Source organism: Colobus angolensis, unplaced genomic scaffold (assembly GCF_000951035.1).
Source record: "Colobus angolensis palliatus isolate OR3802 unplaced genomic scaffold, Cang.pa_1.0 Scaffold166, whole genome shotgun sequence".
NCBI lineage: Eukaryota > Metazoa > Chordata > Mammalia > Primates > Cercopithecidae > Colobus > Colobus angolensis.
In genome coordinates this window covers 976,939-993,899 of record NW_012114777.1, presented here as the reverse complement: position 1 = coordinate 993,899, position 16,961 = coordinate 976,939, and the positions used below count along the sequence as shown (strand labels likewise).

The 16,961-nt window shown below is 40.3% G+C and overlaps 1 protein-coding gene across 4 annotated transcripts in view; it reads right to left on the bottom strand.

Annotated features, from left to right (window-relative positions):
- PLAG1 (pleiomorphic adenoma gene 1) overlaps nt 1-16,948 on the bottom strand; it is a 50,920-nt gene extending 33,972 nt beyond the window's left edge. For 2 of the 4 annotated variants that reach the window (XM_011937564.1, XM_011937565.1), the window contains exon 1: nt 16,755-16,934. The gene's annotated coding sequence lies outside the window, so the exon portion shown is untranslated. Of the gene's footprint in view, nt 1-16,754 lie in introns of all 4 variants that reach the window. The other 2 variants (XM_011937567.1, XM_011937566.1) reach the window with 2 other exon arrangements.
- Between the last annotated feature and the right edge of the window lie 13 nt (nt 16,949-16,961).

Below are 16,961 nucleotides of genomic sequence, written 5' to 3'. Positions count from 1 at the left end.
TGCCTCAGCCTCCCCAGTAGCTGGGACTACAGGCGTGTGTCACCACACCTGGCTAATTTTTTTGTATTTTTAGTAGAGACGGGGTTTCACTGATGACTAGTTATTTTTTAACTAATAAAGGTGGAGAATAAGTGAGCATAGCAAGATAATGGCACTGTCAGGCTGAGGTGGCAGAATATGGTGGTTCATGGGTGCAGTGGGTGCACTACAGCGGGAGAGACTTGGGTCATGGAGCAGGCAGGTGGAGCAACTGGGAAAGCATCTGCTGGACTCATCACTGGGTGTGTGTGTGTGTGTGTGTGTGTGTGCCGTGTGTATGTGGGTGCAGCATGCGTATGCGGCAGGAGGCCATCATGAAACCTTTGCCTGAGTTGCTTCGGGCGAGTGGTGAGGCAGGAGTCTGCTGGGTGTGTGTGGTTTGAGAAAGATGTGAAGGCCTGTAGGAGAAAGAGAATGGAGATGGCAGAGACAAGTGAGGACTCTGAACCGTTTTGGTCTGGAGAATCTTGAACACCTCCACTGGCTGAAGGGAAGAAGTCAGTGGGACCAAACACGATCCCATATTTAATGGGACAGTGAAAGAGTGGATGAGCCTTGGGTAGAAGAGCAGAGCTCCTCTGCAGCCAAGAAAAGGAGGGGTTAGAATGGGAATAAGGTGGGTGGTGAGAGAAGAAGCTGCTGACGGTGCACATCTGATAGACTCAATTTTCTCAGTGAACTTGGGGGGTAAAGTTACCTAACGACTATCAGAGATTTCTAGTTCTATTAGAGACTATTATCATCATTCTTAGCCAAAATTTCATGAAAAAGAGTGAACAGGCTTGTTTAGAACAAACAAAAACCTTTTGACCACTTGAATGGAACCAGGTGTTATGCTGATAATTTTTTTCATGCATTATCTCATTTAATACGTAGTGACTTAAATTCTCTCTGCTCGTTTTCTTCCTCCGTAAGTGGGAATCAGGACAATACCCACGTTAGGGAGCCATCACCAGGATAAAAGGCATCACTATGTGTAGGTGTCTGGAACAGTCAGCACAGGGCAAGCACTTCAGTCAGACAGCACTATTATTCCAGATAAGGGAGTCGCTTCTCAGTTCACGGGGTCCGTTACAGAGCCAGCTGGTCCACCACCTGCACTCTTCACGGAAGCTAACCAGCTTTCTTGGGCCAGCAGGGGAGAACATGCAGAGGGCAGATACCAGAGAGGCTGGGGCAGGGTGGTGGTGGAGCCATGACCCAGAAAGCCAGCATCCAGGGCTGGTGAAGGCTGCAGGGGGCAAGACAGATGTGAGGAAGCCCCAAGTTCATAGCCAGCGGCTGGAGAGAGCACTGAGCAGGTTCCCTTGCCTGAGGCCACCTCAGCCCAACTCTAAGGCGGCAGGAGGTCCTGAAGCTCAAGGCCCCTGGCTTCTTGTGGGAGAATAGGAGACAGTGCAAGCCGGGAGGGGGCCAGTGCCCAGGGAACTCTGGGTTGGTGAGAAGACAGGGACCAAGACGGACAACACAAGTCTCTCCTTTGAGCTGTTACAGCTCGGGGCACTTATCTCACAAAACCTCCCAAGTGCTTGCTGTGTGCAGGTAAGGAGTGATATCAAGATGACAGACCTAGTCCTGCAGGTGTGGGAGGACACACCTAACTGCAAGGCAAGGTAGCTGCATGCTCACTGCCATAACACAGGCACCACAGGGGGATTTGAGGAGCACAGAAGTACCATGGAACCACAGAGTTGGCCGGAAAGGTGCTGTCTAGGGAGCAGGGAAAAAGAGAATCCCAAGTAGAAGATGCTGGGAAGCCAAAGGCACATGATCATAAATATACAAATGACATGAAATAACTTCACACCTGCAGGAAAATAAACAAGCTCGAGGGAATGGGGACAGGCATGTGTAGGGGATAGAAGAAACAAGCCTGGCTGTGGAGGCACTAACTGTTGAATCTGGTGATGCACCAGCATTTACTGTATTGGTTTAATCGAGAGGTTCTTCACTCTACTGTTGTACTCTCAAGATAGTTGTGATTCACATGTACATCACATTTGGAGGATAGAACCGGCTATATGAGCGTGTGATGCCTCCGCTGCATACTTCCAGCATTTTAATTAGGGTAAAGGACCTTGGTGTGACCTTCTGTCTGGATATGGGTGACCCGAGGAGGATAGGCAGAGTTCAGGTACTTTCAGGGGCCAAACGCTGACTGCCATGCACAGACCCGGCTCTATGGGTGCACCCAGTGGGGCTTGAGGACAAGTGGGGGGCGCCACGATCATTTCCCGCCCTGAGTCTCGGGGATGGTGCAAGTACCACAGGCATGGATGAGTAGTGTGTAAACATCTCTTGATCCCGCGTATTTCCTCTCACTGCCCTTGGTGCGCTATCTTTCACCTGGCCTGTCTTAACTCCTCTGCAAGCATGTGGGCCTCCCTCCTGCATCCTGGCATGCGTACACATGTGTGCATCCTCCTCTATGCATGTGTTTCTCTCTCTCCTCACCCCATCCAGATGCATGGGGGTGTGCATGTGTGTGCCCACATGTGCCGCCTCCCTTTGGAGTTGCTCTGTCTGTGGTCTTGTGTCCCCAAGTGGGGCACAGGCACCCTCTCCCTCCCAGTGTGTGTGTGTGCTCCTCTCTCCCCTCCAGGGCTGTGTATGTTTGTGGATCTCTGGGGCCCTCCCACTCTAGAGTGTATTTCTGTCTCTTCCCCCAACTCTGGGGGTCTTTCTCTCCATGCTGCAGAGCAGGTGTCTGTGTCTCTCTGCCATCTCTGCATGCTTCTGTGTATCTACCCTGTCTGAGCATGTGTGCCTCTCTCCCCAGATCCTGGCGGGACTGGTGTCCTGTCCTCACGTCTGGAGCTGTGTGTCTCCCTCCACCGTGGGAGTGTGTGTCTCTGCTCACATCCTGGTGTGAGTGTAACTCTTTCTCCCGTCCATCCTGCAATCTGTCTCTCCCACCTCCACCTTCTGGATGTGTCACTCTCTCCCCCAATCCGGCTGTCCTCAGTGTCTCTCCCCAGCCTGTCCTGGTGAGCATGCAGTGTCTTTCCCCGCTTTGAGGTCTCCCCTCAAGCAGGGGAAAGACAGAGTCAGAGTTGCTGGTGCATCTCTTTCCCCTCTCTGGGTGTGAAGTGGGTGTGTGTCTCTCTTCTTTCTCTGTGCCTGTCTTTCTCCCACTGGTTCTCTCCTGAAATATAAATATAAACATAATTTACACATACCTGCACAGATACAGCCTCCCACGCCCACCGTGCTTAGGCCCCTGTGTTTCTCTCTCTGGGATTGTGGGTCTCCCTTGCTCTGGGTATTCTGAGGAGTGTGCATCCTTTTGCCTCATGCGTCTGTGTCTGTCTTTCTTTGAGGCATGTGTAGTTATCTCTGCCACCCCCATGGTAACAAGGCTTGCTGCAGGTGAGGGCTGGCCTGGTGGCGGTCAGGGGGTCTGTCTGTACTTGTTGGGCAGGGCTTAGACATGGAAGGAGCAGGGAACAGGGTGGGTAGTGAGCAGCAGAGACAAGCTTAACCACCCCCTCTCTCCCAACCTTGCTGTTCCACACTTTACAGTTAACAAGGGGCTGGGTGACTCCAAAGAAGTGATCCCAGGCCTCCTCTTACTGACTTCTCCCCGGGACTCAATGTCATCCCAGACACCCTCTGGAATGGACGACCCGCATCACACAGCCTCTAACTGCTGCTCAGGGCTTCCTCTAACTTCCCTTCACCACAATCAAACCTCTGGACTGCCCCTGAAAACAGAGCACTCCTCTCCAGGAATTTACCATGCGCCAGTTCTGAGACAGAGAAAGCAGGGTGGAGGACAGCACGTGGTCCTTGCCCTCCACAGCTCAGTCCTGAGAGGAAGATGCATACTCACGCATAGTATGGAGCGGTGTTCCAAGGCAGGTGAGAAGGACGTGGTTGGCAGGCACAGAGGGGTCACCACAGCTGAGGCAGGCAGGCTGCGGGTGCCCCAGCAACACGGCTCTCAAAGAGGCAGGGGAGGAAAGAGGTGATGGGGCACCCAGGTTCTATAGCCATGTGCAGAGGGCAGCACAGATGAGGATGAAGCTGGAGGTGACAGCCACCCTGCAAAGAACAACCCCCACTCGGCTCCGGAGTTCTACTGCACTCCGGGCCAGTGGTCCCCATAGAGGTTACAAGATAGTCCAGCAAGATGGCTCTCTGCCCAGTCCCCTATCTCGCTCCCTCTGCCTCCAGCACATAGGGCTCCTCCGATACAACCTCAGGACCTCTGTCTAGAGCGTCCCTCCAGATCACTCCTGGCCCGTCCCTTCTCATCATTCAGGCCTCTATACAAATGGCCTTTTATCAAGAGGTGTCCCCTGATTGCTGTCCCTTAGGGTCCCTCTTCCCCGGCCCCCAGGACTCCTCACCTTTGAACTCCTTCTTCCTTTCTTCATGCTGCCTGCTGCACCCCAAGGCAACCCTGCTAACTACTGTGTCCTTTGCTCAGTGAGGGTGGGGCCTGGCTTAGTACCCAACATGGTACTTGACCTGTGTGGCAGGCACTTTGTAAACTTTGCTGAATGACTAACATATAAAAGGAAAGGTGTCTTGCACATAGATGTGGAGATGTTAATGTAAACAGAAAAGCGACATGGAGGCCCTAGAGAGAGGTAGAGACTGAGGCTTCATTAGCACAAAGCTGCAAGCTAAAGGTACCACAGGAGTGGGAACCGGTGCTCAGGAAAAGTGTACACTGAGAGAAGTGAACTGGGGAATGCTGCAAACCCTGGGGAATGCCAAAATGCTGGTGGTTGGAGGACAGGTGGAAAAACGGTGCCACCCAACCAAAGTGCAAAGGAGGTGCCAGAGAAGGAACAGCAAAGCCAGAAAAGTCAGAGATGCAAGAGTTTGCAAAACACGTGGAATCCCACAGAAAGGCCAAGAGGGGATAAAATGGAAATGATACCACCAGGTTTGGTACCTGGGAGGCTGTTGATGGATGTTCCCTTCAAAGGCAGACTCAAAATGAAGGGGAAGGATAGCTAAAAAGTAAGGGGAGATGAAAGAAACAGACAGCACATGGACCACTCTTCCAGAAAGTACCTTTCTCCTGGCCCTGAAGAGGAGAAAGGTACTTAGGGAAGGGTGACGATGAAGCCAAAGGTGTATTTTATTTTTTTGATTCGGGAAGATCTGAGCTTATTTTGCAAGTGGAGAGGAAGAGATGGGAAATTCCAAGATGGGAGGGGTGGGTGACAATACAAGGCCCTACGAGGGGCCGGAGTAACTGGCTGGCTCCAGAAGCCCTGGCATACAGCCCTGGGGCCCAGCTTCCCCAAAGAGACCAACTCTTCCTGGCACTAGGCAGCACATCTCTGCCACCCCCCGATCCTCCCCTACAGGAGGGTTGGGCACCATTACAGAGGAATCCAGAGGTAAAGAGGGCACTGCCAGTCCCAGTCTTCTCTGGGAGCTAAGCTAGACATCCGGTGAGAGGGTTATAGGAGAACATTAGATGTTGAGAATCGCTGGTGAGAGGAATGAGCAAAAGGAGAGAGAATGGGGACGCAGGTAAAAGACTGGGTTTACATCACGAAAGACCCAGCTCTGAACCTCAGTGGGTGCCCTCTCAACGGAATAAAACCCCTTCTGTGTGGCCTTCGGGACCTGATGCCTCCTGGCCCCAGTCTCCCTTTCTAGCTTTCCCCACCATCATTCTGCTCACCCCTGACACCCTGACACTCAACTACAGGAGAATGGGGTGTGTGCTGCATATGCTGGGCCTAAGCATCCTTCCCTGGGGCCCCTGGCCATCCCCCACCATTCTCGGCTTTACAGCCACCTCCTCTGTGAGTCTAATTCCCCCAGGTGGTATTAACTTCTTCTATGTGTCCACTTCATTAATGTCTCTATAACACAAGTATTAAACCTATGATGTAAGTTCCAACTGAATGTAGAAAAAGGTGGTTCCATGACTGGGGAACTAAAAAAATGGTAGAGCCATTCACAGAATAGCTAAAGTCTTAACTGCTAGCAGAATGGACCTAGTGGTAAAGACCTGAGACTTCTGCATGCAGCGGGCCCCACTTCCAATGTGGAATATGCTCACATTTCTCTAACTCTAGTCTTACATCCATGGGGTCAGTTTATTCTGGACTCTGGATCAACTTATCTTTCCTAATTCATCCTCCTCTGCTCAAAAAGCTACAATGCCTTCCACAGCACATAGTGCACGTTCCTCAGGCTGGTAACAAAAGCTTTTCACAATCAGATCTCAGCACACCTTTCTAGCCGCTCCTGAACTGTCCCCTTGCAAACCATCCTCTCCAGTCAGACTGGTCTTCTCTGTCTCCTAACCTCTGCTGAACCCATTCCTCTCACCTGAACAGCCCTACTTCTTTTTGCCAATTCCTAACTCACGCCTTTTTCAAAGCCCATCTCAAGTTCCACCTCTTCCTCCCTTGAGCACCTATAGTTTTTACTGTCTCTACCATTCATTTAGCATTTTAAAATACAATGCTCTGGGATCGCTTTATATATTAACTCATCATCCAAAGACATAAAAGCAGAGAAGTTTAAACAATTTTTCTTTCTCTCCCAATTCAACATTTAGCCACATTTCCCATATCAATCACATTTTTATTTTAAAATAAATTTAAGGAATATTTATGTGTTTATTATAGGGGAGACACAAAGGAAGAGAGAAATCCCCAAATCCCCCAAACCCATAGAGATTACATGAATAACAAAATGGAGATGTGAAACTTGAAATTCTTTAGTAATTGGGACAATACCATATACCGTATTAAATTCTTTCAACTCTCCTGGGTGGGAAGATCATCAGTGGCATTTCTAGCTTGGAAGCCTAACATCTAAAATTAACTAAGCTAAGCAGTATTTTCAACTGTCATCATGCAGAATTACATTGTTTAATGAACTAAGACCACTCAAAAATTTTGGGGAAAATGTTTATTTATTATTCTGAAATCGGACAGCTTTGCAACAAATTTAAGGTCAAAATTAACAAAACTACCTATTTAAGATCCTTCTTATGAGACAAAGTTTATGCTTATATCTTTACAAAAATCTCCTTTAGCTTAGTAAGTTGATAAATTTCCCCAATTCCTTATGTACAGCTTAAAGCTGACATTTAGCACTTTCTAACTTGAATTACTCTGTCAACTCTATGCCTGAAATCTTCATTTTTGTAAGAACGTACAATTTTCTTAAATAAATGAACTTCAATATGGACATAATTTAGGTTTATACTACCCGAATAACATATAATAATTAGCTGCTATAGGTCTGTCCATTCTAAAGATTTACTTATAAAAAGTAACAGAACTCCAATTTCTGGAATCATTATTGCTTCTTGCATACACATTGTCCTTGCAATTCCTATCTCATGAGATTGCTGTGAAAACTAAATGCGATAGTATAGGTAAAAGCAAAGACTGACAGGTAGCCAAAGTATTTTATGACTGAAGCATAGCATTAATACTCAAAATATTTTGGGAGTTATAATTTAAAAGTCATGTTGCTAATGCTTCAGGGAATAATTCAACCAATCAAATTGAGTTTCTTTTTCTTTTAAACATAAACAGTTTTTGTGCTCACTTTTTTTGTTTTGTTTTTACTAGGAAAAATTTTTAACTAAAACAGCTGAAATAAAAAAATCTTGTAACATCTCATCTTTAAAGGATCAGAACCTTTGCTTTCTTATTTGATCAATTTAAAGCTAGATTTAAAATATTAATCTAATTCTACTTTATTTCAGTGAAATGATGGATGAAATATATAAAGTTACTTATCTTTAAAATTTTCTAAATTTTATACTTAACAGTTGAAGACCACACTTCTGAACTGTGCAACTTTAAAAAAATCTAGATTTTAGTACAGCATTAAACACAGAACCAGAGTATACCACAATGACTTTTATATTAATTTTAATACGTATGCTCATTTTCCAGAAGTGGTTTTGGATGTTATTGCATGATTTTAAAAAGCACAGAAAATTAGTCTACGTAAGGCACTGCCATACACAGGGTGGCAGCACTGAGAACCAAACACATGCAAACAGCAAGAACACTTGGAAGGGCCAATGGAAGCACACAAGTGTGCCTGAAATCTGATTAGGACAAACTTAGATGTACGGATATTTTGGCTTTAATTAAGAAATTTCTTTTAATTCTGGAAGAGTATCATGCATTGTACAAAAGCTATTATGAGTCAGCCTCTGAATGTGATCAATTGCACTTCTCCCACAACAAACTGCTTTCTCTACCTTTCCCTGCACTGACGGATAAAAGGTGAACTAAGAATAATAAAAGGTGAACGAAGAATAATTAAATTCAAGCACCATATGAGATCCAATGTTTAAGTAAAGCAACTGTATCTCTGGTATATATTTTAAAAGATAACCCAGGCTATAATTAAAAGTGCTCTCAGATAGGAATTTAAGAATAACATGATCTTGAGAACATATCAAATAAAAGCAGTTATAGAAGTAAAGTTTTAAAATAACTGTCTATCAGCAATCTCTCAACAGCAATATTGTGAGATAGGAAGTGCAGACACTAGTTTATACTTTCCCAAAACAAGGGCTTATAAGAAAAACATCTGTAACAGTACTTAAAAAATTAAAATACTACTAAAAGTATTAAATGCTTGATAATTAAGAATTTAAATACAATAGACATTCAACCAAGTGCTGACTATTTGTCACTCCTTTTTTTGAAAAATAATGAAAATAATTGAACATATCATGATCTTTAAGTAATTTTGACCATAGATTTGAAAAAAAATATTTTTATTAACTGATAAAGGCTAGCTGCTCAGGAACTTCTACAGAATTGTATATGTATTTTTTGTACTTTGCTTACAAACCTCTAGGCATAAAAAGTAGATTCAGATACAAAAACAACGATTTCAATTAAAATTATGTGTATTTCAGCAGTAAATCAAGTTATTCAGTTAAATATTTAAAGCTTTCATTCTATGTCTAATTAAGCCTATTACTTGATAGTTTACTTTCATTTTGATTTGGGTAAGCAAATATGACAATATATTTTAATACAGCATCTTTCAAAGCATAATATATGACAAATTATTTCTGAAAAATATGTCTGATACCTTTTTCTTAAAAATAAACTGAGCAAATTACATTAAAAGCTAGACCTGATAGATGTGCTTAACATAGAGCACAGTTAAATCAGTTATTTGTTTGTGTGACAGTAGCCCTGAGAATGCTTACATTTTATGAAGCAAGATAAAAACATAAAATGTCACTAACTCCTGTTTGGTGTGCCTGATCATCACAGAAACTTTCCTTCTTTGAAACATTTAAAAAATCTTCCAGATAACTGGTAGGGCTGCTTCCACCACTCTTGGTGTAATTAACCTATTTTATTATACATCTATTTCTATTCTAATGCTAAAATCCTATGAAATTGAATAGTAAACATCAAGTAAAATGCTACCAATATTAGAAGAGAAAAATCTAGATTGAAATTTATACAATTAAATTACCTCAGTCTATGACAAATTAGCAAAACATATGAAGAACATTTTCTTAGATTTATTTAGAAAGAATTTTAAAGGTGCAAGGAAAACAAATTCATGTTTGAGGTGTAGCTTATTTATAATAGGATATGCTGGTCATGTTAATATTTGTTTTTAAGTTTATAATAGGTTATAAGGTCATAAGAATCCAAATATATCAAGTGACAACTGTTCTATAAGTTGCAAATGTATAATAACATAGAATAATGGAGCAAATTTCTCGTCAATGGAATGCAAGGCTTGAATAAATTATGTTTAGGAAATACAGAAAATAGCTTAAGAAAAGGAGAGTGCTCATATATAACAAAACAGCATTTTTCCTTCATTGCCCAAAGTTGATAAAAATGAAACAGAGTCATTATAACTCTTTTAGGGTATGATGAAAAGTGATGTGAGCTCTATGTAATTCCAGCATTAAGAAAACACAAGAAAAAATCAAGTTACTGAGAAAATCTGGTAGACTAAAATCCAACCGGTGCTATTTTGAACCTGTACACTTGAACTATCTTAAGTTTCCAGGTTTAATTTCTTAAAATTCTCATGATCAAGAACAATTCAATAAATATTTACTAATGTATCTTCAAAGGAATAAAAGTGATTATGACACTTTCCAATTTTGCCTTTGAGCCAAAGGGGCTAAATTCTTCATTTGCTAATTGATTTCTAGTTTAAAAGTCTCCAAAAATGTATTTTAAAGTTAAAGGGCTCTACTGTCTAATCATTGGTTAAAGAGACATACTTTTTAAAAAACTGATATGGCAGTCCTCTACATGTAGTATTTATTCTGAGAATATTATCACATTCAGAAACAAAAAGATAGGAAATCATAATCAATATGTATATGTGCAATTCCAGTATTGGTCTGCAATAATAATTCAAATATTTAACGACTGAAAGGCTAAAATGGGGCTCTCATTCTCAAAAAAGAAGAGTTCAAGACTCTCTAATGGCACATCCTTCACAATCTGTAAAGGATTCTGTTGCCTTTTAAGAAAAGATGCCCCCTCCACTCTCAAAATATTTTCTAATACTAAAGGCAACTTCTATCCCAGAAGACAATACCAAAAGTTTAGATTCTCTTTCAGAAAAGTAATTACTAAATAATAAATGGGAAAGAAAAAAATTCCTTTAATTGGCAGCATAGACCTAAAAACATACCAGAAATTAAGAACTTTGTTGGTGAAATGTTATCATTATCTTGTGAAAGGCTTTTTAAATGTGACTAAGTCTGTAACAAATTATTTAAATTCCTCTAAAAAAGTCCATGAAGCAAACTATTCTTAGACTGAGGTTTTAAAATTTATTTCATTAACTTAAAGTTTTAAGCTGATGAACAATGAAGAAAATGATTTTCAATAATTTCTAACTTTCTCAGGACACTTCACGAAGACACACATTTAAAATAATCTCTAAAATCTTTTATAAAAATAGCATAAAGTAATTTTTCTTATTTTAAAAAAATTCTGAATAACCACTACAAATTATTCTTAGAATTTAATTTAGTTTAATTCAAATCTAAGAATTAGATAAGGAAGGAAAGCTTTGGGGATCTATTTTAAAAAGGTCATTATAAAACCAACAATTGGTATTAAAAATATTCTTGGTAGATCTCCCCAATTATCTAATTTTTAAGGCAAAATGATAACTTTTGCCTTGTAGTTGGTTATTATTTATTCATATAAGATGAATTTTTAATTTACCACAATTGTTATTTTTCTCTGAAATTCTTATCTACCAAATTCTTTACCATGAATTTTGGACATTTTAGTCCATACTTACTGTTATATACTTTCATTGTTTAAAATTATTATTTTTAAAAGACACCAAAAAAACATTTTTGCTTCCTAACATCTTCACACTGCTAGGTTTTCTATGTTTTTAGATTAAGAGGATTCCACTTTTAAATGGAAGGAAATATTTTAAGCAAATTTCTTGTCCTATTAACCTAAGACATACTGCATAAGTTCATTCATTCTACACATGCACACACATTTTTTAGGTAGTCATCTCAAATTCCCAACACACACTGTGGTTAGTTTTAATACCATGATCCTGTAGTAACTCTGTTTACAAGACATCCAGGGACTTTTAAATACTAACAATTTTAATGCAGTATCACACCACCTTTTAAAAAAAGTAAGATATTTCTGTTTTATAAAATTTTTTAATGTTCTGATAAGCATTTTTTTTTAAAGAGCAAAATTCTTAACAACAAACACCAATACACACGCAAAATCAGAAAACAAAAATACCCAAGTGCCCTTGGAAGTTCCACACCACCATATCCTTGTCAATACCACCCTGTAAAGAGGAGGCAGGGATAGCTATAAACAGTGAGTATAATGCAAACTTCTGGGCAGCAGGCTAATCAATCTAAAAGTAAAAATCAAATTATATCCCTGTAATAATTTCTACTAGGCTATCACACACATACATTTCTTACAACCTCAAATGTTAATAGCTCAATACTTTTATAAAATGTTATAATCTAAAAATCTTAATTTCTCAAATGATATTTTACAATGAAATTTGCAAATAAGATATAAAAGTTAACCCAATATATATGAAAAGTAGTAACAGTGGATTTCAGGTTTGAGCACTTCAAAACATTTAGGCAAAAAAATAAATACAAAAAGCAAAAATTAGTTACCTCCAAAGTATTCTTATGGTAAAATAGAAAAGAATTCCCATGCATGAATTCTAAAATCAGGTTAACTTCACAGCTAATCAATCTGATTTACCCTGCACTTATATTTTACATATTTGTAAATACTTTTCCATGACTACCTAAACACTTACTAATTGGTTAAATATGCTACCTATATTAATTCCTGCTAAAACTAAAGGTCTACCTTTGTTTTTCAGAAGTGACTGATATACTTTCAAAGTATTCAATGTTTCAGAAAAGGTGTTTATCAGGTTCTTAAGACATTTAAAAATGGCTCAAGGGATGATTTATAGCCCTTTTACCTTGATCATATTCACTACCTTGGATTTTGTTGAACAGATTCAGTTTTCTCCTTTTGAAACTCTTCCCTTACTCAAATAATTAAAGAATCTAAGATGTTATCAATATAAAGAGAAAAAATTAATATTTATTTCTTATACACTTGCAAACACACCAAAAAGAATATGTATTCCAAGCAATGTAAGTAAATTTCTTCAGTAAAACTTTTTTTTCCTTGGGGATGTGTGTAACTGGTAATTTTTTACATATCTTAATTTTCCAAAGAACAGGATTCTAAAGAAAAAATATTAAAACATTCTTAGATAAAATTATTTGGACTACACAGCTCAAGAGGCAAATGATTACTGAAACAAAACTTCAAAGATAGCTATAGATATATGTTTTAGTCATCTGGCTTTTCAAATCTCACTTAAGACAGGAGCATTACATTTAATTTAGGAAACAACAAATTTAATCCTTAGAAAGGAAAATTTGCAGAATATCAAACCAAAATGTACATACTGACAATCAGGATTACATTAAAAATGAAGGAATAACCCCCACCTGTGCATGCTATTAAAACACAAATAGTACCCTTCAAATTTTAAAACTATACTGATAAAGCAAATTCACTAACTTATTTTGTTATAAATATCTACTTACTATTTACTAAAATATTTTGGTAATAATATACAGATACAGAATGTGTCAATATTAGCCCACACTTACAAATCTTCCACAGCAGCTAAATTCTTTATAGAATTTCAAGTAGCAAAATTAGGCATATAAATTTCAAATAAGACTATCAATATATGAGGTTTCTCCGATTCCAACTGAAATAAAGATTCTGAGTACACAACATCATTACATTATTTCTGTATGTTGGTATAATTTAACAGTAGCTTCAGAAAAGGATGTTCAACAGGTAGTATTTCTAAGGCATCACAAAAGCTCAGTACAATCACTTCAAATTAAATATTGTGCTGTGCCCCATCTAAATAAGACTCCCTAAGCGATTATAGATTTTAAATTTGTGCACTGAGTGCATTTTCTAAATCAGACAAGTAGCTAGTTGCATAAAATATAAACATGAAGAAAGTTTTACACCACCCTATATGAGAGGAAGAAAAAAAATCACAATACTAGCACTTTTATTTAGATTGACAATAAACCAATCATAAAGTGTCCAAACAACCTGAATAACACGATGATCTAACATAACTTGAATTCCTTCATTTTTTTATAGAGATTGAATTTATTGATATTAGCATCTGGTTTGTCAAAGTGGCAATTATTCAAGATCTAAGTCTCATTTACTTTAAATGCACAGCATAATTCTGACTACTTATAGTCAATGTAACTGTCTTGAGCCAAAATACAATGAAAATGTAAGATAAACTGAAAAGGCTTTGTAAGTCTTAATGGCATTCTGAAACCTCTGGACAGAAGATCATTGGGCAGGGAGGAGTTTCCCTTCTCTATTGATAGCTTAATCCTTTTCCAATCAATTTTGATTTAACTGTGGGTGATGAGATTAATTTTTTAATGAGTTCTTAGAAAGTTGTAATTGCTTCCAAAATCAGAAACCACAAGATGATATACTCAAACACGTTACCGATGTGATGTTGTTATGGAGGTATTTACAGAAAGTTGAAAGAACTCAGTTGTAAACACAAGTTAACATACAATGGACTACAAAAATAATAATTTGTTTATACAGTATGGCAAGAAAAAACATTCTATATAAGAAGTCTAAAAATTCAGCTGTAACTTTAATCCATGTCTATAAATCATAAAAACAAGAGGAAATAAGGATTTATTTCAGAAACTCCATATACCTGTGGAAAATGGAACACAAATAATTTCTACTGAAGATTAACCTTAATCCCCATTATAGTACAGCTAACAATTTACATATTTTAAATTTTGAGAATATCGTGGAAATCTAAAACATAAGAGCCGATAGTAGTTTACGGTCAGTAAACACTTTCTGTTAAATAACACAAATAAATTCAACTCAGAAGATGAAAACTCATAGGGCTCAGGATTTTAAAAATCTTTTCATTTCAAAGGCGCAAAGTTACAGCCCATGTATAGGATGGACTTTAAATATGGATGTGTAAACTTTTCCATGGTGTTGGTGTGTGTACTTTCCTTCCCCCTAAAGAAATGCCTACTGCTTACAATATTAAAAGAATCTTCACCACTCTGTAATTTTCAACCAGAAGTCCTCAATGTACCTTAAGCAAAATTGAATATTAGGTATTTTACAGCTTTTACAAAATGGCTGTAAAATCACATTATGGGCATACACAGCTCTTTGATCTCACTGCACAGAATTCATAACTGTTCAATAATGCTATACCATTACACCACACACCTTAAACTATTTCCATTTTTCCACAATTCCTTCCAAAATCAGCTTCCAAAGCAAAGCAATGTAACGTGAAAAGTTCCTGGGAGGGCTTGTTACACAAAAGAACAGCTTGGATACAAACTATACACATATCCATCTTCAGTTGAGGCTGTTTATCCCTCCTGTCCCTCCATCACTCCTATGGGTGAGTGCACTGGAGTAACAGAAAGGGAAGGTTCTTCCATCACCACACCCTCCTAGCACCTCTGCTTTTGGTCCTCAGACAGTGATTCTGTGTAGGTGATGAAAACCATAAGAAAAGAGAAGCTGTCCCTTTAAAATGCCCTGCTCTGTCCCATATCCCACGTGGAACCAACATCAGCAGCACTTTCCCATTAACATCAATGTGATGCAAGAGACATCATCCTTTTATATACATAAAACCAGAAAACCTCAGTTTAACATTCTTCAGGAAGGATGAACAGGTGAAGCAAACGTGTCAGGAAGGGGGAAACCAAGCAACTTCACACCCCTCCCCAAAAGGTACTCCAGCCTTGCACTCCAGCCTCTCTGAGCACCATCACCTCTCTATCCCTCCTTTGCAGAGCCCAGTTTAAAGAAAGGAGGGAGCCACTAACAAAACCTGAAGTATAAATGCGACGAAAATGCAATCTAAAGCCGGAAAGGTTTATTCTTCCAATCACACATATTAACTCTATTAAGAAAATGGCATCACTTTTTTTTCCACCCAAAAAAACCCCGCAAAGATCATTAAAAGAGAGTTATAAAATAGCAAATATAGTGTTTATCTTATCTCAGATCAGTCCACATTACCAATAAGTTTAGCAGTTTCTGCACTACCACCTCCCCCCTCGCTCCCCCTGCTTCTCTTGCATCGGATTTTCACGTTTTCTCATTGTCGGTTGAGTTATAAAAGGCTTTTGCCCTTCGAAAGTTTTAAAAAATAAATAAATATTAACTCCTTGGTCCCTGTAAAGTCAAAATGGACTTCAGGGGAAAGGCGGTACATACTTTTACCTTTAGCGAGAAAAGGGGGAGCATCCCGGATTTTTAGGGATTTTTTGCGATTTTTTAAAAATTTTTATTTGGTTATATGCCTGAGTTCTCCCTCCATTTTGGTTGTTTATGATACTGACAACAAGCTGTCCCTGCTCTGTGCCGATCTCCTGCTTTCATTTAGCACCCCCTCCCCCTACCCCCCCTCGCAGCCACACACCCCGAGCTCACACCTCCCTGCAGACCCCGCACCCCGACCCCGGCTTGCCCACCTGAGGAAAGGGCAAAAACAAATTCATTTCTCCAGAAAAGAAAAACCTCTTTTGAAAAAGGGGCAAAGTTACCCCAAGTCACTCAAAGTGCCCCCCAAATATTGCCGACTGCGGGTTTCCGCCAGGCCCTTTGGGAAGCGACCTTCCCCCGGGATGTTTTGGTGGAAAATGCGGAGAGTTTACTCTCAAAACTGAATTTATATTAATTTTTCCCTTATTTTTCGGGTCTCTAATGTCTTCCGCTCTCGCTGCTGCCGCTGCCGCTGTCACAATATTCACAGCACCAGAGAGGAGGAGGAGGAGGAGGAGGAAAACTTTTCAAACTTTCCAGACCCTGAATAAAGGGTTTTTTTTTTTTCCCACCGACCTCACCTTCGGGTCCCCAGCCGCATCGCCCCCTGCCCTGTCAGAAGCGACTTCGGGAGTCCTCGCAGCCCCGCGTAATTATTTTATTTTATTTTTTATTATTATTTTTCTCTCTGGGGTCCTGAGCAGGGGCTGAGAGTAGCACAAACTTTTCCTCCTCCTGCCGCCGCCGCTGCTCCTCTGCCCCCTCGGCTAGTCCCATAATTTAAATAACCCTGATATTTCTCCCGCTAAACGCCTCGCCGCCGCCCCGGACCCCCGGAGAACTCACCGCGGGGCTTTAACATCCTCCCTCCGGCCCGTCCGCCGCCTCTACACCGCCCGCGGAATTTCTAATAATTTTTTTCTCATATTTCGGGCTGGACGCGGCGGGCCTGGAAATTGTTTCCTTACGCCTCTTTCCAGCAGCCATTGTAGTGTATGCGCTGCCCCTGCAGCCCAACTTGCAGCTGCCGCCGCCGCCGCCGCCGCCGCCGCC